The sequence below is a fragment of the Sardina pilchardus genome, chromosome 10 (assembly GCF_963854185.1).
Source record: "Sardina pilchardus chromosome 10, fSarPil1.1, whole genome shotgun sequence".
Lineage (NCBI taxonomy): Eukaryota > Metazoa > Chordata > Actinopteri > Clupeiformes > Clupeidae > Sardina > Sardina pilchardus.
In genome coordinates, this window is record NC_085003.1 from 6,097,561 (window position 1) to 6,120,683 (window position 23,123).

General features: G+C 42.8%; 1 pseudogene; it reads right to left on the minus strand.

The window, feature by feature from the left end:
* Positions 1-9,657: 9,657 nt before the first annotated feature.
* LOC134094383 (uncharacterized) lies at positions 9,658-12,034 on the minus strand (annotated as a pseudogene).
* Between the last annotated feature and the right edge of the window lie 11,089 nt (positions 12,035-23,123).

Here is a 23,123-nt window from a genome sequence, read left to right on the forward strand (position 1 = left end):
GGCTTTTTAGTACACTACAGATGTCATATAATGACTTGAGCCAAAGCACTTTGTTTCTTCAAGGCCAACTGTCGGGGAATCTTCATTTCCGCATATGCTGTATTTTGGGGGAAAGAAATCAATCCTGAGATACATTATTTAGTCATTTATTTGAACAATAGAAATGACTAATGTGTGACTGTGATATCATTTGTTTCTTGGTGTCGCCAGGCCCTGTTGCCAAAACAAACTGGTGTTCTTGGGGTGTCATTCAGCGCATATTTGAGCCTGCTAACCCTAGCATTGAACACTCATTGCACACACACCTAATTATACAAAATAATAATCTTTTCTACTTTTTTTTTTAGAAACATCATACACATATTGCATATATATATACGCCTGTAAGTAACCTCTCCTCTTGTTCTTAAAATGGCTACACATAACTTCACACCTTCTTCCTCATTTCGGGAATTGACATTTATCTTCTCTATAAACTGCTAACCTGCTACAGGCTACTACATCTGACGCCATGTTAGCTAGCTTGTCTGCGTAGAATGGTCCCACCCCCAAGTACTCAGGAGGATCGATTCTGTAGCCTAATGATGCACTAATGGATTGATGCCTGAATTGGCCCACCTGGACAGTAATTGGTTGTGGGTTATTCGTTTTGGGAGGGTAAGCTTGGAGTTTAAGTGGATTTCATTCGTGGGCCAAACAGACAACACGTCCTGACTCGTATTTATGGCTGCTTGTATTTTGCTCTAGTTTTTTCTCTCAGCCTCCACTCTGAAACCCTATACCTTGTCTTACTCCATTGTCAAAAAAGATCACTCTGCCTGTTCTAAAAGCTCTGTCAGTCAGATGTTGACTGTATTAACTTTATTCATGAGCACTTTGAGCTCTGAGGGCACACGCTGCAGGCTCTGCTTTGTATGCTACTTCATTGAAGGAGGGTATGCAACACATCTCTCTCTTTTCTTCTTTCTCTCTCTCTCTCTTTCTTTCTTTCTTTGTAGCACTGCGGCAGGTGTTGTGTGATGTGCTGCAGGGGCTTGGGTTGACAGTGATTTATTCACCTTCTTCTCAGTCAGGTATAAGGACATATGTTTAAAGGTGCCCACGGGGGGAGAGGACACCCAGACATTCACTCAAACAGAGAAAAGACTCCAGGCTGCTGACTCTGCCATCTTGAGCGTGTGCGGGTAGGAGCTTGACATTGTGTATTTATTTCAATGTAAAGTTGTGATCAAAAGTGAAACTAAATACTAAATACTAATGAAGCAATTCAAATTCACCTGGTTTTAAAGATGTACTCTGCAATTTGATTTTGATTTAACAAAAGGTTGTTGATATTTGAGCCTATCAAATTACACTCCTTCCTGTCCTGAAACATTATGATGATTGGCTGAGGGTGGACATGTCAACATACTCATAACAACACAACGGTTATAAAGCATTTGTAAAGCCTAATAAGCGTCGATAGCTATTAATATATAGTCATGACTGCACTCATGATGCATTAAGACTTTGTTGTTTAAGTTCAACATGTACTGTATGTACCTCTGATTCAAGGATAGGCACTGTCATGGTAACTCACTTAATCCACTATTTAATAGCACTGAACTAAATGACTCTTGAATTCAGAAATGTGTCACTGTGTTGTCGTCCCTAGAATGGCTCGTACTGTAGGTTGTGTTTGCTTTGGCCTCATTAAAGGTAACCTTGAGATCATGTTATTATAAGCCTGTTGCCATGACCTAACACTTCCTGTGTGTTGATACTGAGTCGATAACACGGAGGCCTCTAATGTAATATCCGGCTTGGTTACTGTAATAGACGGCGTGTGTGACTGCAGCTTCACCGTAATGTTCTATTGACAAGATGTCAGGCAGATAGTCAGCTCAGGGTTACAGTAGATGTCATTTTAGTTTTCAACATTTCAAACTTATCCTCAGCTCCAAAATATCCAGCCTTAGGAATATCAATCAAGAAATAGTAAGTGTCTACATTATTCAGTTCACCACTTTTTACAGTAAAGTCAGTTCATCCTTGAGTCACACTATGTAATGGAGGATGAGGATGAAGCAGGCAGGAGTCTAGCTGTGTAGAGCTCAACAGTCACTGCCCACTCAGGAAATACCCATCTAATTCACATTCTCTATTGAGAACTGGCTTATAAGCCATAAAATCATGTTCAGTAGACTGTAAACCAGCTACGACATGATTAAGCAACATTAAAAAATAAGTGTGTTAAACTGTCATTAAGTTGAAAAATGTATCATTGGCATTGGCTGATGAGATGAGTAGTTCCTTCACTCTGAGATTAAAATGTGTTCACAGTCTTGTACCTTTGCCTTTTTTAGTTTTCCTGCTTGAAATGAAATGTTATGATTACGATTCCACTGCAGCTCAGCCTAAGGCAACGCCTAAAACCCTTTATATATGGATTTGTCCAAACATCGAATAGAGCCTTCATGGAGATGGGTAGTGACTGTTGAGCTCCATTGGAGACGGGCCGGAGACGATAGGGAAAATCAAGTTTTGGGGATGAGAGGGAGACTGCCATCTGATTGACTGTCTTTGCACTTTGCCAACTTTTTAAATTACGACCCCTATTCTTTCTGTCATGCTCCAAAATCTGATATTGACATCAGGCACAATATCCTCTGATGTTGTTTCACTGTAATTATTGCTATTTTCGGAGCAAAATGGCTTCCTCTGAATTCCCTCTAAACAAAAATCCAATATCTCTTGATGTTCTCAGACAGCAAAAGAAATTAAGGGTGATTCTTCATGTGGAACAAAAGCTCATCTATGAAGTCTGTAATGAGATGAGACCTGTTCATCTTCCTGCATTAGCATCTCACCGTCTTACCGCTCAGCTCAATCTCCGATTGCCAAGCGTTGGATGTTGTTGGTCTCCGTGGAATTTTACTGAGAGCTGTGTGTTGAGCTACACGGGCTGCACTTGTGTATCAATTGAGAAATCTGTGCTATGTCATCATTGGATAATGAAGAGTTATGTCAGATACTCTTCATCAGTGTTGGCCACAGTCAGCATTCATAATGGTTATAGAGCAGGGCAATAAACATAAATGTAGCATGTTCAGGCAATGGGAACACACTGTATGTGGCATTTGGGAATAGTTTGGAGAGTGAGGCTGTGTCTGAGCCAGATTGGCTCATTGGTGTTTGTTCACTGATGATCCATTACTCTCTCTCTTTCTCTCTCTCTCTCCCTCTCTCCCTCCTTCTCTGTCTCTGTGTGTTTGAGATGAGCCTGGATCCAAAAGAGTTACTGTTTGTGTGCATTCCTAGTCTTTTCTGCAGTTTCCAAGTTTGTCTGTGATGCCATGTTGAATACAGTGGCACTGTTTATTCCATTACTTGATTAACTAAACTGTGCAGCTGAGCACTTGTAGAGGCTGTAATGCAAAGGATCATGGGAATCTAGATAATGCTCAAAACAGTTCAGTTGGGCTTTAAAAATCATGTTTCATAGTTACGGAAAAATAATATTATGAGTTACTTTCGTTTTCAGGACTATGGTGTGTTAAATGATTGTTTCAAGTTAGTTTGACAGCAGTTTGGGTTTACAATGTCGTTTTTACAAGTTTGTATGCAGATCAGGAGAGCCCTGACCTTAGGATATCAGATACCCCCCCCCCCCCCCCCCACACACACACACACACACACACACACACACACACACTTCCCTCATCACTATACCCCAAGTTACCTCAAATACCTCATGAGCCTCTCCATATGCTCCCCACTGATAAACTACCCAATTAAGCCCACTGATAACATCTAGAGGAAATGTTGTCTTTGGGCGTTATTGTGGATACCCTTTTTCCTCCAACTGAAATAGCTCAGTGAGTAGTGTTTGTATTGAGTCACGCGTGCCTAATAAAGGAAGTGGGTGGCGAGCCAGACAGGAGAGTGCATGGTCTCCGCAGATGCTCATGGAGGAAGCTGAGCGGACGGCGGATGGTAAAAGGGTGGGGAATTCCGGAGGCCGCAGGTGAGCGGAGAGACTGGCTCATTTATGCAAATATCTGCAGCGAGCTCCAGAAGTGCTGACGGAGAGAGACTCGCGAGCCCAGTGTGGTTCTGATGCCACACCCCCGATGTGCAAGACGACAAGGTCACCGAGTCTGGCACACCTCGCGCTATTAGCGCCCCTGTCCGTACGCCGCTGCCAGGGTGTTTATGCACTCGCACGGACACTCTTGCTCCCTCGCTCCTCAGTGCGCCTGTGTTCATTGATGTGGCATCCTCCTTTTGGCATTGCGGAGTCTCACATACAGTTCTTTATGACCCTGGGGCCAAAGAACAGGCATGACACCCGCAGCAAGTCTGCTGCAGTGGCTGAACTCTGCGTGCCACATCCTCGTTCAGCTCGACAACAACGCCGTCTCTCTTAATATAATCAATTTCGCTGTTATCGTGATACAGGCTGAAGAGGTCTGGGGTTTAAAACTGCGAGGCTGGCGATTACCGCCGCAGGTCTCAGGCCATTGTCAGCAGAGTCCCGAATCAGGAAATGGGATCAGCACTCTGCAGAACCATAGTGCTATTGCATCAGAACCCTGACAGAATTTGAATACATTCTCCCGTCACTTCACTCCACTTAGCTAGAGGTAGCAGAGGGAGAGAGAGAGAGAGAGAGAGAGAGAGAGAGAGAGAGAGGAGGGGGAGGGGGGGGGGCTGGTGAGGCAGGTTAATGCCTGCAAGCCATCTGCCAGGCCATGTGCGTGCAGGGATATTGGCGAGGTTCCCTCTCGGCATTCATTTCGTTTATTGAAATGGAGCAGGACCAGATGAAATCAATACTCCCTAATACCATCCCTCTAATTGTCCACTGCTGATAGCAACCCCCTGGATCCGAGGAGCCGGATCGGTGACATGAGCCCGTCGTTGTTGCGTGTGCGCCTGATTTATGCGTGTGCCTGGAAAGAGTGTGCAATAACAACCACTGATGTAATCAATAGCAATAACCTTTTTCCCATTATTTCGAGTGCCTGAGCAAATGTCACACTACTTATGATGAGACAAGAGTTTTGTTTAGATCAGTTTGAATGTTGTAACATTACATAAGCTCATAGAGACACAAAAAACAGCGTTGCAAGTTGAAAGAGTTTATTGTAGACATCATGCATGCAAAAATATATGCTCAATTAACATGAATTAAATGCAGTAGAAAAAAACCTACCGTTGAAATAATTCAACATTAATGGATTCCTCATGAGTGCTCCTGCTCATTTAAAATACATTATTCTGTCTTAAAATGATCTGGGATGCAAAGCTTTAATTGTAAAAATGTTCAAACCATGAATCTGTGAACTGGACATTTCTGTGCTTAGAAATGCTAAAATTCTGAGTGTAATTACCATTAAATGGATTCCCAGTAATGTTGACAATCAATCAATTCCTACATAGTGTCGCTCGAATGCATCAACAAAGTGTTTCTCTTGAGCTTTTCATGATATGATACCAAAATGTAAGCATGAATCCATAGACGAATGGAACTGGTGCTGTGTGTACAACAATCGTTCAAATTTCTGTAAAGCACCTTTAGCAGAGAAATTGTGAAATTTCACAGCACATCAAAATGCAAAAGCGTTTATGATTTTTGTCAAAGATGATTCAGCAGCAAAAGCAGGTGGAGATTAGACGAGACAGCAGCAGAATACAAACCCAGAAAAGCATCCTGTACGCACGCACGCAGCTGCCAGAGGAACTGCTGCTAGATAGAGGAGTGGAGATCAAAAGAATATTTATCATCAAACTTGAGCAAGGACAAGGAGGTAAGATATCAGTGCAGTGGCTCACACACGCGCCTGTACAAACACACACAGACACACACATGCGCGCGCGCGCGCACACACACACACAGAGACACACACATGCACACGCCTGCACAGACATACACAGACACACACATTCACATGCATGCACTCACACAGTGACGCACACATTCACAGAGGGAGAGGGTTAAACAAAGCATGGCTTTGAATCCCTCTCACGGTTAGGCAACTGATGAGGACATTAAGTAGTTTAAAGAGCTCCTCTGTGAAGTGAGGTAGGCTACAAAGGGGGGGGCACAACACATGAAAAAAAAACACAGATACTGATAGGAAAAGGAGCATTGAGGTACAGTATAGGCTTCATAATTTCACAAAGGTAGTACAGTACAAATTAGAAGTTGTGTTCCATTAATGTGTTGCCTCACCAGAAACAGGCTGACATATAACAGAATGGAGGTGACTTGAGGCCAGAAGGCATAGACAGGTGGACACTTCACAGGACAGAAGTGAACTACAGTAGCTGTGTTATTTTTTTGTCAAATTATCCCAAAAACGGTACACCTGTCAAAACATGACTGCCAAGTATTCAAAAGTCACCTTCATCCTTAACAAGAATCATATAACACACATAGGCCTACTACAGTAACAGTGATATTTCATTTAGCCATCGCTCAAATTGTTGAGCAGTGTTTTATGCCAATTAAAAACTAAACCAAACCGTGTGTTGACTGCACCCGTGTATTAACTGCAGTGCCCAAGAGCCCAAGGACTCAAGAATCAGATCATGAAGAATGAAGAGGAGATGCATTCCCATGCATATTAAACCTTATAGTTTTGCAAAATCAGCATACAGCACAGCTAATAGGCACAAAATGACTGTCGTCTATTCAAATCCCTGTACAATCAACTGGAGAAATCCCTGCAAACAAGTTTAGCAGTATTTAAGTACATCTAAATTTACATTTAAAACACTGATGTAGGAGGCACCTTAATACAACAGCTTTGAAGTCATTTAGATGGTAAACTTGAAATGGAGAATGCCATGCCTTCCCAGTCAAACCCTATGACTTTACTCTCCACAGACCTGGAGAATCGTGAATTACTTTACAGCAACAGCACAATAACCAACCATTTGTTTGAAATTGTGTGATATTACCTTGTCAGTGGATGATCGTTGCTACTTTGTAAACAAATCCACATGTATCATGTCCAGGGGTAATCGGGTGCAAGCGGTGGTACGGCAGTTGTGTAAAACAGAAAAACTCACCCACTGCAGCCACCCGGAGCGGGTGCCCAGTAGCAGAAAGAAAGAGACGGCTTTGAGGGTCCTATAACAAACAGATGTTCTGTAATGACGTTCATATCATTGCTGACATAATCATATCTACCTACCTTATGTTACTGCTGAAACACTTTCAGCAGCATATTTGTCATGAAATGGGCTTTACACACAAATCAATTTTTATTGCTGTATTTCATTGCATTCTGTATGTCTCACTAAACCAATTTTGAGATGGCAATAATCTTCCAGTAGGGCAGTGTGTGTCAAAACCCCTGTTTTTTACCTGCACCTTTTGACACATCATGTGAATGTGAATATGAATCTGAGATTCTGTAAATGCCCTGAAAACTCAGTTATACAACAGGTCTAAGGTGTCAATATCAACACCTAAGACAATGTTTATACAAAGGAGTGAAGACATTTTTAGTAAGCATTTACAATGCAGGGAGTCAATGCAGAGTCATTTTGTTTGCTGGATTGGAGCAAACACCTAGAGATGGTAGGGCTCCTAATTTCCAGGCTAATATAAATTGTAATGGAAGCAATGCATATTTGATAAGAGTCCTGCCAGGATGCTTTGTGTGTTCATAATACTGGGCATACGCTCAAACACTAGAATAGAAATCAAATTATAGTACCTTCTTGTTCTGCAGGCAATAATCCTTTTTCAAGAAACAGAGAAAGGGAGATAGAGAGAGAGAGAGAGAGGAGCGTAGAGCGGATAGAAACTATAACTGGTGCTTTACCTTGCTGAATAAGTGTGTAATCCGAAATCCTTTCTGCAGCTATTCAGCTCAATGCGTAATAGCAAGTGAGAGCAGTGGAATTCATCAAGAAACTCCGCAGTCGATCCAGCATGAACATGTCTAAGTGTCCTCTGCATGTGTTATAGTCTAGGGGAAAATGAAATGAAAAAGACAATAGCATTAGAGGGTGCTAGGAAAAATGTCATCTCACTCATCAAAGTCTTTTTATTATGCAAGGTACTGAACATCTTCTTCCTGCTCTTGAGGTAAACAGAATTATTTTTTGATTTCACACCTCTATGTGAAATCTTTTCAATGGAAACCTTCATAGGAACTATGGTATGATGGTGCAACTTTTTCTATTTGTTCAGAAGATGGGCCAGACAGGCGTTTAAAACTCATAAACTCATTTAAAACAAATTCAGGAAATGATGTACAAAGACATATGTAAGGAGGAATATTATACAACAATATATTTCCCCACTTAACTACGTGTTCTGTCTTTGTCTGGTGCGCCAATGAGGTTATGTTGAACAAGTTTAACTTATTTATAATATTTGACCATCATCTGACTCCATAAGACGAAAGCTATAGTCACACTGTTGATGACTATGAAATATCTGTCTACAATAAATACTAAGTATTTCTAGACTTCTCTCTCTACAAGGCCTATTTTGCTTAATCACAAATGAGATCCAACCTGATATCAACAGTTATTCTCTAGTACATTGACTTTGGCACCCCTGTGCAGTTTACCATTGTCCGGTCAGTGACTTCTAGGCTAGTTTGTCTGGGACAGGTCAGGCCTGACTTTAGCACTCAGAGGCCTACTAGCTTGAGGCAAACTGAACCCAGCACAGTGACTCCTTGAGTTTGACCAGCCCGCACAAGCCGCTCAGTTTATCTGAGAATCTATTCACTGTTATGATATCTGATTAAACAAAGACCTTGCTTAGAACTTCAATTCTCAAGAAAAGAATATTACTGGTTACCAATTCATATTACATTTATTGTAATCTTTCTAATACAATCAATAAAAGCATAAAGGTACAAACAATAATAAAGTAGCAAAGAAAGTTAAAACCTCAACCTAAAATAAAGTTACTCTTACCAAGGAGCTCTATAAAGCAGAGAGACTCCATCACCTTACCCAAACCTTACCTGAGAGTTCTGCCAAGCAGAACCTCTCATACCTTACCCAGAGACCTGATAAGCAGAAATCCTTTTTTGAGTTACTTGTTATCTATCCTTAAGTATCCACACAGAACAGGGGGGTTTCTTGTGAAGTTCCACACTGGAAATTAACATATAAATGCTATAGCTACAGAAGGGGCCTTGGCCTTCACAGGGTATTGTCTTATCATTACAAAAGGGAATGGGAGGTTCTCCATCCAATACTTGGCAATTTCGCTTAGATCACCAGAAAACATATTAACACTTATTTTACAATTGTACCACTGAGACCCTCTTACTTCTCGCATTGAGACATTAAAAATGATACCAAACATAGATACATTATCATTTGTCATGAAACAGATACATTTCAGTTTCCAACATTAATCTATCAGAGGCGTGGAGAGGGGGAGTCGAGGTGTGCCTGGCATGGGGTCGGGAACTCTGGCCATATGCCGGTCTCAAGACAGTGGGGACAGTCAAATGTAAACAGACCACCTGAACATAAAGGAGTGTCCCACCGTGAGGTCGTCTCCCCCGTCTGCCATCTTAGAAAAACTCATGAACGGGAAAACACCCAGCCTTACAATCGCCCGATTGACACCGTGAAGTCATTATCTCAGAGGTGTCAAAAATGAAGGCTTGCCATCCATATTACATATCATCATTTCAGTCTGTGTGGTCCTGGCAGTTGTAGTGGGCTTAATACCAGAGCTGTGTGAGTGGCTCGGCGTAGGGAACGGATGGCATATCGCATATAACAACACTGGACTAGGGTGGCAGCGGCTGTGAATACACTAGCAAGTACACATGCTCTGAACACCCAGTTCCATCAAGTGTATGCGTACTGTGCAGATCGTGTGGAGGAGCTGGACAGGATGTCAGCCATCTTCTTGGTTAGGTTCGCTGAACCTGTGCTTGGGTGATGTGGCAGTCCATGTTCAGAATGATCTGTTCCATGGAGAAGTCTTCAGTAACTTCCATGCAGACTGTGGTGTGAGGGGCAAGTAAGCTCCCATTAGGAAAAGAGTTCATTTCACTGGTGACACACCACTGTGTGCGTGAAACCTGAGAGGTATCAGAATGCCCATACAGTAACTGAACACTGACGATTTCGAAGTCATTCTGTGAAAAAGGCTTTAGTGTATTACAGGTACAAATTACATAATTGAATGTTTCATGACAACAAGTGCGAGAAGTGAATAAGGTCTCAGTGTTTCTTAAATATACCCTGTGAGGTGAGGTGGTCCCATGTTATCACTTGATCTTTTACACTATGTTGTAGAATTTGGAAAGACCTGTTCTGGGTGGATAAGTGGAAAGGTGACAAAAATAAAAACAATACATCCTGCACATTGAGTGCCAGTGTACATTATCAAAGTTGGTAATAATTCTTAAACAATTTATACATTTCATTTTTTTCTGACATACAGTAGACCACCTGTGCAAGTCCAAGATTTCAATCAATTCACTTAGGACATGCCTAGGGGTCTTTTATAGATGGAGATCCAGGAGTTCTTGTCTGGCAGAAGTAAATAAATCTTGTGCATACAGTATGTCTTACAGGCTAAGTCACTTCGATGGTACGGGTCTGAGTGAAGAATGAATGACTGTTAGAAACGGTTAGAAACGCCTGCGCTTCAGGTTTTTCCGCTTTGATAATGTTTTCATTAGTATTGGTGAGGTGTTGACAACCAGGGTACCTCTGGTTAACAACCATAATGAATATTGTGATCAGTTATCCTGTAAGAATTGGCAATGGAATTAGTTGAGCCAAAAAGACCAGTCACATCAGCATAGGTCTTACTTAAATCTAGCGGGTGGAACTTGGACAGCGAGTCTGTCCTTATAATCAGAGACTAAATCATCGATTTGTGACTATAGCCAAGCATAAGCTTGATCTTTATCATTATAGTAGTTCAAATAGGCTGATAAAACAGTTGTGTTATAGTAACTAACATGTGTCGTCATCAAATTGACATCATATAACAAGGCACACTGAATATAACCTAAATTAAATCAAGAAGAATCAAATAATAAAAAGAATATCTAATTAGATGTCAATTGTCAATTGGTGCATCAATTCAAAGGCTTTCTCTTGAATGCACAATTCAAAAAATAAATCCATGGTAGGTTAAGTAAAGGAATTAAAAGGAAAAAACAAGTTAATCAGTTATGTCATGTATCTTGCTCCCAACAATCCAAATGTCTCGATTTGTAGCATAAATGTTAAGAAAATTCACTTGTGTGTGTGTGTGCTTTATCACTTATGGACATTACCTTATAACTTTGTTGAAACTGTTAGAAGTTGATATTATTACAATTTCTTCACTTAAACTGGTGTTCAAGAATATCAGCTCTAAGAATAATTGTACTACTAACATCTGTATTGTCTATGTGCTTAGAAGCAAAAAACACTTACAGAGTCTATGTCCTGATACAGGAGCATACAACAAAGTCAGTATATAACATATTATCTTAAACTTCAATGTGTCAATGCATTTCGAATTAATTTTTAGATTCACAGAACTGAGAAGTAAATAAGAATGTGTCTTACCATGTTTCTCAATGGTGGAATAACATCAGTAGTAGGCCTATGTCATTATTGTCCAGTGAAAGCACACACACACATACACACACGCACGCACCCATAGCAGCATCGGGTGGTGTGAGATTTCGCACCTAGAACAAAGGATCTGGATCTATGGGGGGATTTGCTGGGAGAGACACAGGCATTAAATAGTTTTTAGGAATTGAACGAACAGTTTGGAAATTCGTAATTTCTCATTTTTAACTGCTGTTTTGATCATAGTTAGAACTTCATCTTTCAGACCGTTATGTTGTTTGTCAAGAGGCTTGTTGGTTCGTTCGCGGCGCTTGAAGAAATATGGCGGAGGTTTGCCCAATCCTTGCGTCCAACATTTTTCCTCGTCATGGCCAACCTTGTAGCAGGAGCTGCAGAATCTGTTCGCTTTAGGCATACTTTTCTGCCCTTCTCGTTTCTTGGTCAAGCCTTGGTTGCTTGTGTCCACACGTCTCATTGTGGCCACAGCGCATTCATCAGGTAGAGGTTCATTTTCAGGAAAGACAGGCCCACTGGTGCTTGGATTGCCTTGTAAAACAACAATGTCTGGAACCTCATTAGAAATATCAGCATCTCTCACATCAGAACAAAATCGCAATGAAGTTGGTAAAGCATGATCAGAAACATCGGTGTTCACGGAAATGGTTTGCAAAGAAGGCACATTGGGATTAGGAACTTCATCAGAGTTAACCGCAACATCTTTTGCATTTGCAAACATTTGCATTGAAGTACGAAGTGTTTCGAGTTCCTTCATTTTCTTTCGCAATATTAAAGACACAATGCTTTCCGTAATTTTAAACCGTTTTTCTTTTGGCTTTCTCACCTGAGTGTGAGTCCAGAAATTATATATCTCTTCCTCGCTAGAGTTAATTGTGATACCTTTATGTTGTAGTTTATCTAGTGTGCAATTGAATGTTTTTGTCCATGCAGATAACAAAAGCATTTGTAGATCATGACATTTATCCATGTTCGTTTATGTAGGCTATACATTCGAATGCTACACTTTCTGAATATTTTTGGTGAAATGTTAACGTTAATGCATGTGCATTTTACTACAAGTCTTCAAGAAAAGTTTGATTTACTCACCAAATGCAGAAGATTTACATCACATCACTCACGGAGAGAGTTCGTCGCTGTTGAGGGACAATCTGCATTTCTCGCATTAGGCATTTTTAGTGCGCGACCGACGTAACTTAAATGCTTGCTTAAAGCAATTTTTGGAAGCTCAAAAACTCATTGCATATCGCACCAGAACGACGTACTTGAAAGTTCTGATTCACAGAAATATTCAATCACCTGAGGGAAGTCACCACTTTGTAAGGAGGAATATTATACAACAATATATTTCCCCACTTAACTACGTGTTCTGTCTTTGTCTGGTGCGCCAATGAGGTTATGTTGAACAAGTTTAACTTATTTATAATATTTGACCATCATCTGACTCCATAAGACGAAAGCTATAGTCACACTGTTGATGACTATGAAATATCTGTCTACAATAAATACTAAGTATTTCTAGACTTCTCTCTCTACAAGGCCTATTTTGCTTAATCACAAATGAGATCCAACCTGATATCAACAGTTATTCTCTAGTACATTGACTTTGGCACCCCTGTGCAGTTTACCATTGTCCGGTCAGTGACTTCTAGGCTAGTTTGTCTGGGACAGGTCAGGCCTGACTTTAGCACTCAGAGGCCTACTAGCTTGAGGCAAACTGAACCCAGCACAGTGACTCCTTGAGTTTGACCAGCCCGCACAAGCCGCTCAGTTTATCTGAGAATCTATTCACTGTTATGATATCTGATTAAACAAAGACCTTGCTTAGAACTTCAATTCTCAAGAAAAGAATATTACTGGTTACCAATTCATATTACATTTATTGTAATCTTTCTAATACAATCAATAAAAGCATAAAGGTACAAACAATAATAAAGTAGCAAAGAAAGTTAAAACCTCAACCTAAAATAAAGTTACTCTTACCAAGGAGCTCTATAAAGCAGAGAGACTCCATCACCTTACCCAAACCTTACCTGAGAGTTCTGCCAAGCAGAACCTCTCATACCTTACCCAGAGACCTGATAAGCAGAAATCCTTTTTTGAGTTACTTGTTATCTATCCTTAAGTATCCACACAGAACAGGGGGGTTTCTTGTGAAGTTCCACACTGGAAATTAACATATAAATGCTATAGCTACAGAAGGGGCCTTGGCCTTCACAGGGTATTGTCTTATCATTACAAAAGGGAATGGGAGGTTCTCCATCCAATACTTGGCAATTTCGCTTAGATCACCAGAAAACATATTAACACTTATTTTACAATTGTACCACTGAGACCCTCTTACTTCTCGCATTGAGACATTAAAAATGATACCAAACATAGATACATTATCATTTGTCATGAAACAGATACATTTCAGTTTCCAACATTAATCTATCAGAGGCGTGGAGAGGGGGAGTCGAGGTGTGCCTGGCATGGGGTCGGGAACTCTGGCCATATGCCGGTCTCAAGACAGTGGGGACAGTCAAATGTAAACAGACCACCTGAACATAAAGGAGTGTCCCACCGTGAGGTCGTCTCCCCCGTCTGCCATCTTAGAAAAACTCATGAACGGGAAAACACCCAGCCTTACACATACATGACTGTTTTATACTTTATCTCGTCACTAAAACATGGCTCCATATGTATGAAGTAATAAAGTACTTTGGTTAAACGCATTCAGGAGTTTTGCATTGATTCCAGTTTCACCCCAAATAACTTGACTTCAACGGCAGGCAAGAAAAGATCAAATATCATGAGAGCAAGGACTAAGGGGTCAGATTGTTCCAACGGCACACCATGGTACATGTCTCCGCTACACAATGATAGATGAGTCCACACACTGACCAGTCAAAGGCCCGTCACACTTGGACCTCCTTCTGAGGACTTTGTCATGTCTTACCTCACGTGCACGAGATACATTCAAGATCAATCATTCTTCTTTTTGTCAGCGCAAGAGAAAATGTCACTTTATTCAACTGGAGAGAGATGGGTTCATGTTTTCTCACCAATAAGGGGAAACTTGACTCTATAGAACAACAGAACCTCGTCTGTTGAAAGACTGCCAAGGACTTGTCAATATCCCAAAGAAGGAGGAAGGACAGCCCCTGAAAATAGAGCACTTAGTGCAGCTGTGCAGGCGAGGCACTAAATAGGTTGGCCATTTCAGTCAATTAATCAAAGTATTTTAAGTCCAGTAGAACCCAGGACACCGAGCAAAATATATTTTGCTGAGCAAAAGTAAACAATCCGATAAAGGGTGGCTCCTGCTGCCTGCACTGAGGTCTGTGTATTGATAGATGTGTTGGCAGAACCGTAAAGTCCACAACACAATAAATAATTTTTGTTGACAAAATGAATCCTGGTTCTTGTAAAGTGACCAGTCTGATCTTGGGAGTCTTACGGCTAAGCAAACAAACTAACATGACTCCAAAACAATTTAGACATAGGTTGATTACAGAACAAATGATTACTCATTGCCAACTTTTATGGAAAATATGACACTATTTCTCTGCTCCCTACAGGGCAAGATATTTCTCTCTAGTACATGAATTAGTTTCATTGCAAAGCATTTGATTTGACATTGTGGCTACTGATCTGCTTTTATCATTCAGCTGGTAGCGTTCTCTATTATCATGTCAAACAATTTGATTTGCAACAAGCTGGACTGTCCTAACAGAGACCTGCTCTTGTCTATCCACCAGAGAGCCAGCAGCTCTCAGTTTGGGGAAGACTGATGTTAAAACCAGTGCTATAATCCCCAGACATTTCGGGGAGGGCCGCGGCTACAGAGCGCAATAAATGTCACAGTCCAACATTAAGTGCTCTTTTGTCTGGACTGCGCTGTCAGCACCTAATGGTCTTTCTAGGCTTTGGCAGGCCATCTGTCCAGTCAGGGCCATTCCTCTTCCATTGTGCTTCCCTGCCTAGAAACAGATAAAGATCCACTTGGAAGCTGCCGTGACAAGGGACTTCTGCAGACTACCACGGCACAGCACAGGTGACAATGGGCGCTCTCAGGGCATGGATGCAATGAGTTCATGTCAGGACTGTCTCGACAAATAGAGCGATAGTTCTTTTGGCCTTCCCATGGACACACATGGAATACCTTCAAGCCATGCATTGCGTAGTTCCCTATGGGCCCTATTTGATAAACTGTACTGTATAAAGTGATACAGATCCATTTGGATGATATGGCATAACTACAGTAAGTGCCCCACGTGACAACTCATTCTCCCAGTTCAGCGAATGATGTCAATCTAACAGATAACAAGATAACAGTCATATAAACCTCAGAACATAACATGGAAGAACAACTTGCAAATATTTGCATTTGCATATATATATATCTGGAATAGTTTGAATATTCTTTGAATATGAGTATTTGAATATTGATCTTGTAGCCTTGTTGTGGAACAGTGTCCAAGTATGTCAAAGGAAAGTAAACCCTCCATGTGTTTACTTTGCCATTTTATTTATTTGTTTATTTAATATGTTTCTGTGGAAGTGGTACAGCAAAATAATTACATCAAAATTATTAACAAAATATATTTCCTGCAAAAGCTTCAGTCATTCTCCCTACAATGTTACAAAGTGGTTTTAATTAAAAATCCAGTCCGGTGTCCAATCCGATGTCCAGTCCTCCTGAAGCCGCTCGTCCTAAATCTCGGAACAACAAGCCTGCAGGAGATCCCACTGAGCCTCACCCCCACGGGACCGCTCACCCCGGCAGCTCCGTGTCCTGGCGTGCGAGGGGAGCCCTGGCTTTCCCACGCCTTCAGGGACGCTCCCTGACATCTCGGACGTAAACAGATGCTTTGCTGTGACAGGAAGCGACTGGACTTCTGAGACGCGTTATGGAAAACTTGGCGCTTGAGCTGCAGGGAGCACCGCGCTACTCCCCAATAACCCTCCCCCTCCTTCCCCCCTCCCTCCCAACCCTACCACCCTCTCCACTCACCACTGCCCCCCCCCCCCCCCCAAAAAAAGCAGCTCCTTGGTGGGGGACATGTGTGGGTCGTAACCCCCCCGTGGACATGTCCAGGGCACATGCATGGAGACTTCCCTTTACTGTGGTCAAATCTGCAGCCAGAGGGAGCCGCGGGTGTGGGATGGTGTTTATTTGGGATGGGACAGGGGGCCTTGACCAGTTCACCCCTCACATTCAAGCATTTGGTGAATGAATGAATCTCATGAAGACCACCATCACTGTAAAAGTATAGAATATGCAGGCAGTGCAACCAGATCTAGGAATACTTTATGGAATTCGTTCCAGGGATTCCTCTTGAATTGTTTATGATTTGGTTTCATTGCTATATAACTTTGAATTAGGAGCAGTCATAATGTTTTTCTATTACAATATGTAGTCATTCATTTATTTTAGTTTCAGTTTTTTGTCATGAAGGATACAATGTTGGTCTGAGATTGAGTTATGGGTAACATAGTGTAGAAACGATTGGTTGTGTCAAGGCTTGATTCTTCAACAGGTGTAATATATGTTACATAAAAACATTTTTCATTTAATAAGTTTGCCTACGCTGTTAAAGTAAATTACCACTTGTCATACACATTTCTTTGACTACTGCAATATACTATATGCCTATGTAATTCAATCAATGTAATTGTACAATTCCACTCATTCTTACTATCTAATTTGAGGAAATATAAACCGTGTCAACATTTTTCCTAATAATCAGTTAAGTGTTGCGTGTCACACTCAGTTTAGGGTTTGTGCAATAGACAACCCTGACCTTTAACTATGGCAGCGTTTATGTTGCATGAGGGAACATTTTGTGTGTATCCGGGCCTAGCGGGGCGCTGCTTTATTAGCGGTTAGTGGCCTATAAAGACCAATGAATGCTCGGTGGAGACTCGCCCGCGCCTCTGGACCTTTGCTGGCAGCTGCTGCTCTGAGTCTGGAGGGGGACCAAGCAGGAGCTGCTCTGTGGTCAGACGCAAGCGTGAGTCCCTCGTCGCGACCTCCATTTTTCATTGCCCTTCCCTTGAGCTCTTGGCCCCGGCCTATAGAGCGAACCCCCAGGAGGCATTCGGAACGTGACCAGAAACAGCACGGCCAATATCTGGCCATGGCTAAAAAGGCCCCTGTTAAGGACGCAGAGGATGTAACAGCAATCCCCCCCCCCCACACCCCCCGCCTCCTCTTCCTCTCTCCACCCCTCAAAAAGCCTTTTAGCTAGTCCAATTTCTTCCAGGGATCCATCTCTTCCCTGGCCCTGATATAAACGATGAAGACATTTAAATCGACCTGCTGTTCATCCTGGAAATTCACAGAGGCTATTTTAAAGGGAAAACAAAAATAAGAATCCATTAATAACACTGACTTCTCTCCACTAATATTTTCAGCGAGAAATGTGATTAAAAATGATCTTTCCAAGCAAGGCGTGGAGATAATCCTCCAGTAACCCAACTTCAATGTGAAAAAAACAGAACATCCATCACCTTGGGGCAAGAAGCAGACGGGAAATAAGGGAGTATTTCTGCATAAATCTCAGCCATTCTCATATGCAGATTGCAACAAAGACGAGCCAATACATGAGGTCAACTGAAGGACAAGAAGCTTGAGGTTTATCGAGCGTCCCTTCACCCACCCGAAAAGGCTCAAAACAACCAGATCTGATGACAGATTGGAATGAGGACGGAACGGTAAAGGGAAAACAGACTCGTCCAAACACAAACGCAGAGAGAGAAAGAGAGAGAAAGAGAGAGAGAGAGATGAGAGGAAGATCAGGCTACAGAGGGGAGAACACAGGGCTGAATGAGTCATGGGCCAAGCCCCCCTGTCTCTAATTGGGTGATGGCCATATAAAGAGGTAAGAGTCAAGGCAGCAATTATTAATCACAACGTGAGGCTGTGACACATGCAAGAACTGGGCTACTGGCTTCATAGCTTTTATCCAGAGACCTAGAGGCCTGCCTTACGATTGTATCAAGTCAAGTCCAGTCAGCTTGTGTTGTCACTCTATCATATTATACAGAGTAGCCTACACAGCTGAATGAAATATTGAAAATGAATATGAAAATATTTTCAGTTTCCAACATGCTTCAGCCTTTAATACATTTAATACATAATTCCTAGTTTTATTTCCAGTAATCTCCCTTTCCCCCCTTTTTGCACATTGACCATGACATTCTGTTTGTACAATAGCTGTAGTAACCCCATGTGGGACATCAAATGATTTGCAATAGCATAGCCATCCCAGGTAGCTCTATCAGAGAGGAGATTGAGTTTCAGGCCAGGATATTACCCAATATCCCACAGTGATCAAAAGGTGATCTTCAGCTAGATGGGGACAGCCGTGCTATTTGCTGGATGAATCCGGGTACACAACTCCTCTCAACATGAGACATCGTGAAGAGATTTGACAAGCAAAGATGGCCAGGCCAACACTTTTCCAGCGTGCTTCAGTTATCTCTCGCTCTCTCCCCCTCTCTCCCGCTCTCTCCCTTATTTTAATTCCACTTACATTGCTTCTCAGGCTGTTTGAAGCTTAGAATAAAGTGGGCTTTGGTTTAAGCATATTTGGCCACTCAAACATGGGAGTCTATTAGCAATGGGCTAATCTATGGCAAATCGCACACGCTCCAGATTTGGAGAGCAGAAAGCCTGCTGCAGGAGAGCGATAAAAAAAAAAAAAGGAGTCTTGCTCTCGAGTCCTCAGGCTTTCTCATTCCACTGTTTGTCATCGCATTCCACTGCCATCTGACTTGCTGGTTTGTAGGCAAACACCCATTACATCTGATAAGACCAGGGATCCCTTGCTTTTCCAGATTTTCTCTTCTCTCTGTGTAAACCTAATATTATGTAGCTAAAAATCACCCATCCTAATAAATCATACAACAATTCAGTGAGAGCCACAGATCTGCACACTTTGCCATCAATTGAAGTGAGATATTGCAACCATTTCTTCTATCTTTATTGGTAATATCTGGCAACCACTCTTACAGCATCTTAGAAGGCAATTTTGGGCTACAACAACTGCTCTAACTTAATTGGTATCCCATTTGTACTTGAAGCGATTACATTGGAAGCTAGCCCACAATTTCCCACCACCCAAGGCAGCCAAACACATTTAGGATTTAAACGTTGAGGCTGGCTAAGCACTACAAATTCAACAAAGTCTAAGTCTCCAGACTTGTGCCGCTACACGTCTTTTCAACAAATTCACAAGGTTACACACACTAATGGAAACCACATTTCAGCAATCAACGTTCTTTCATCATCAAGCACTCTCCTCTGTCCTCCCCATACAGACACAGACATTTTCACACACGCGCACAAAAAAGGCAGAATAAAACAACGAATATCAGACTGCAGAGTCTTGGGACTATAGTGAGCAGCCTGGCTGAAATATTAATACTTCTGTGAAATATTAATGGCTTTCTCTACTGAATTCCGACAGAAAAACTGCCTTTTCTGAAGGATGTTTACCACTTTCCAGAGCATGAAAGTGATTCCTTAAGAGCTACCTGCCAGCCGGGGTCGCCCTTAAAAGACACACAATAGACGCAGACATATACACACACACACACACACACACACACACACACACACACACACACACACACACACACACACACACACACACACACGCACACACACACACACACACACACACACACACACACACACACACACACATTTAAAGTACATACAGGCAACGATCTACACGTATTGCAGTATTTTGTTTCTAACACCATAAACATGATAAAATGCTGCAATAGCATTTTCACCAATACTGGTTATTGTGTAGAATCTGATGGGCTTGCAGTGTTTCTTGTGCCTGGGACTGTTGTGTGTGACACAAATGAGCCCCAACAGGCTCTCCCCATGCTGTTCATATGCAGTTGGGAGGACATCCATGGCTTTGTATGTGAATGAATATGACAGCTGTTCATCATTACATTTTGAATAAACAAAAACATGCTGATGGTAGGTGAGTTGTCTTCCATGTAAGTGCCCAACTGTATAGAAGGTACGTCAGTGCACTGTCTCCACTCAGCACAAATATAATCCTGCGCGACACAATAACTGCAGAGGTTACTGCAGACGGATAGTGGAACACACGATGACAGCTATCCTGCTCCATGGCCACCACCACTCCCCACCACCCCCGCCGCCACCGCCCCATTCCTCCAGCACCACCCCACACACACATCACATCACTGTCCCCTCTGAAAGAAGATGCCCCCTGGCTCTTATCACACCTGGCAAATGAGGCAAACAAAACAAATGGAGGGTGACCATTCCCTCTGTAATCTGACAGCGCCATGTAATTGAAGCTATCAATCAAGGCCACTCTCCGCCCCTTACACGGCAGCAAGGAAGGAAGGAAAAAAGAAGACGCATCTTAGAATCTCTTCATCAGTGCTCTCCGAGTCTTATCTCCATCCTCTCCTTCACCCACTGCCCCACCACCACCACCACCACCACCACCACCACCACCACCACCCCATATCTCCCATGCGGGCTGAGATTCATTTTTATAACACTATCAAGCATCAATAAGTAATGGCATGATGTCCACAGCCATTTCCCTCTTCCACTGTCTGCACCCTTGGCTTGTATTGAGACACTAACACTTCTGTGTACTGACCACAGAACCCCCCCCACCCCCCTCCCTGATTACAGTATCATTTCGCCATGGATACAGCTCCCTTACACCAACACGCGGAGGACGTCCAGGACCTAGTGAGGAATGATGCTCAGCAGGGGAGGTGAAGAAGGGGGTGGGAGGCGGGGGGAGGCGGGGGTGCTTGGAACAAAAGGAAGTGGCGTGGCTCCTGGACAGAGAGGAAAGGGTTAAGCCTATTACAGGAGACCAATCAGGGCAGCAGGGAGCACCGCAACCCGCCGCAGTGAGGAAAAGAGAGCGGGAGGGGAGGAGGAGAGTAGAAAGAGAGAGGGGAGGAGAGAGAGAGACACAGAGAGAGAGAGAGAGAGTGAGTGTTGGAGTAGGACTGCTTGCACGCGCTGCACAGCACAGCAAAGAGAGCGCAACAGAGGCAGTCCACGGGAGGACTGCAATCGCATGACAGGGGAAAAGTGGGATGGTCCGATTCTGCCACAGGACAGCCCATAGTTGCATGGTCCATCTCTTTCTCTCTCTCTCTCTCACTCTCTCCCCCTCTCTCTCTTTTCACTGCCTCTGGATTGCGGGATGCATTGATTTTGGGATGGTAAATGACCCCTTGTTTCACTGCCAATGACATTCAACAATTCCTTACTGGCACACATCCACTGTGGGACACTGGGAGTACGGCACGCTTACACTTCTGGATTTCACTGGGTCTTTGGGACGCCTTCATACAGGAGAAAAGCCCACTGGAGTCAGGAGACCCAACTGTTTCTGGAGCAGAGCTGAATTTCATTAGCAGGACCTGGCAATTAGTTAGTGCTCCTGAAGCCAGAGGGGTTTGTTTGACAGTTGCGTGCAGTCACACTCGCTCCTTCCGTCTTTGCTGCCCGGATAAACACTGAGAAGAAGAAAGATTTGGAACAGCATGAGGTATGTGTGCACAGGAGCGCTTCATGAAAATGGAAAATGCAAATAATGCGCTGTGAGAAATGAGCATGTCATGTGTCTATGCCAAACATTCATCAAGAATTAGAGAAATAAATAGGGAAAGTAGTCACTAAATGCAGTGCAAATGTTATGGACTCGGAGTGAACATAGAGTGTTTCTTGTGACATATGCACAGTAGAAAAATCAGTTAGGTTAGATTTGGATTCTGACATCTGGACAGAATATCTCTCAATGGCCTCCAAAATGCACACACATTCTGCACCTGCTGTTCCATCCTACATGTATTTTTAAACAATCGCCGGAGCTGAGCTGAGCCCCGTCGCTACTTTTCCGCGTCCATCCGTGGCCCGGACGCGGCTCCGACTCAGCGGTGTTCTCAGTGCTCTAGCGACGCGCTACCAGGGAAGGTGACGGAGCGCTGCGGTTCGGGCTGACAGCCTGCCCGCCTGCCGACCACTCGCTCCCGTGGTCACCAGTCTTGAGTGAGGGCAGCGTGTGTGTGCATTGTTGTGTGTGTGTGTGTGTCTGTGTGTCTGTGTGCAGCACTGCATCCGTCCTAAGGGTTTTTTGAGATGTTCCGTGAGAGAGGCGGCGTGTAGGAGGCAGAGGTGTTATAGTGCAGCTGCACATAGACAACACCATCACAATGACATCTGGGGGACCTTTGGATGCCTTGATATTCTTGCCTAAATTGTCATTTCCTGTCCTGTTTCCTGTTTCTGTCACCCAGACCCTATCAACCTTTACCCTTTACTTTGACTGACTTGACTTGGGAAGAATTCTTTATCTGCTTGTGCACCTAATAGTGTCTATAATGTTTTCATTCCATTTTTTCCACCAAATAGATTCCAGAGGTTCACATCCCTCAAACGCACACACTCACTCACTCACACACACATACACACAGTTCCTTTTCCGGGGCGAAAATTAAAGGAATGTGTTTAGGTCTTGAATGGCAGTCGCTAT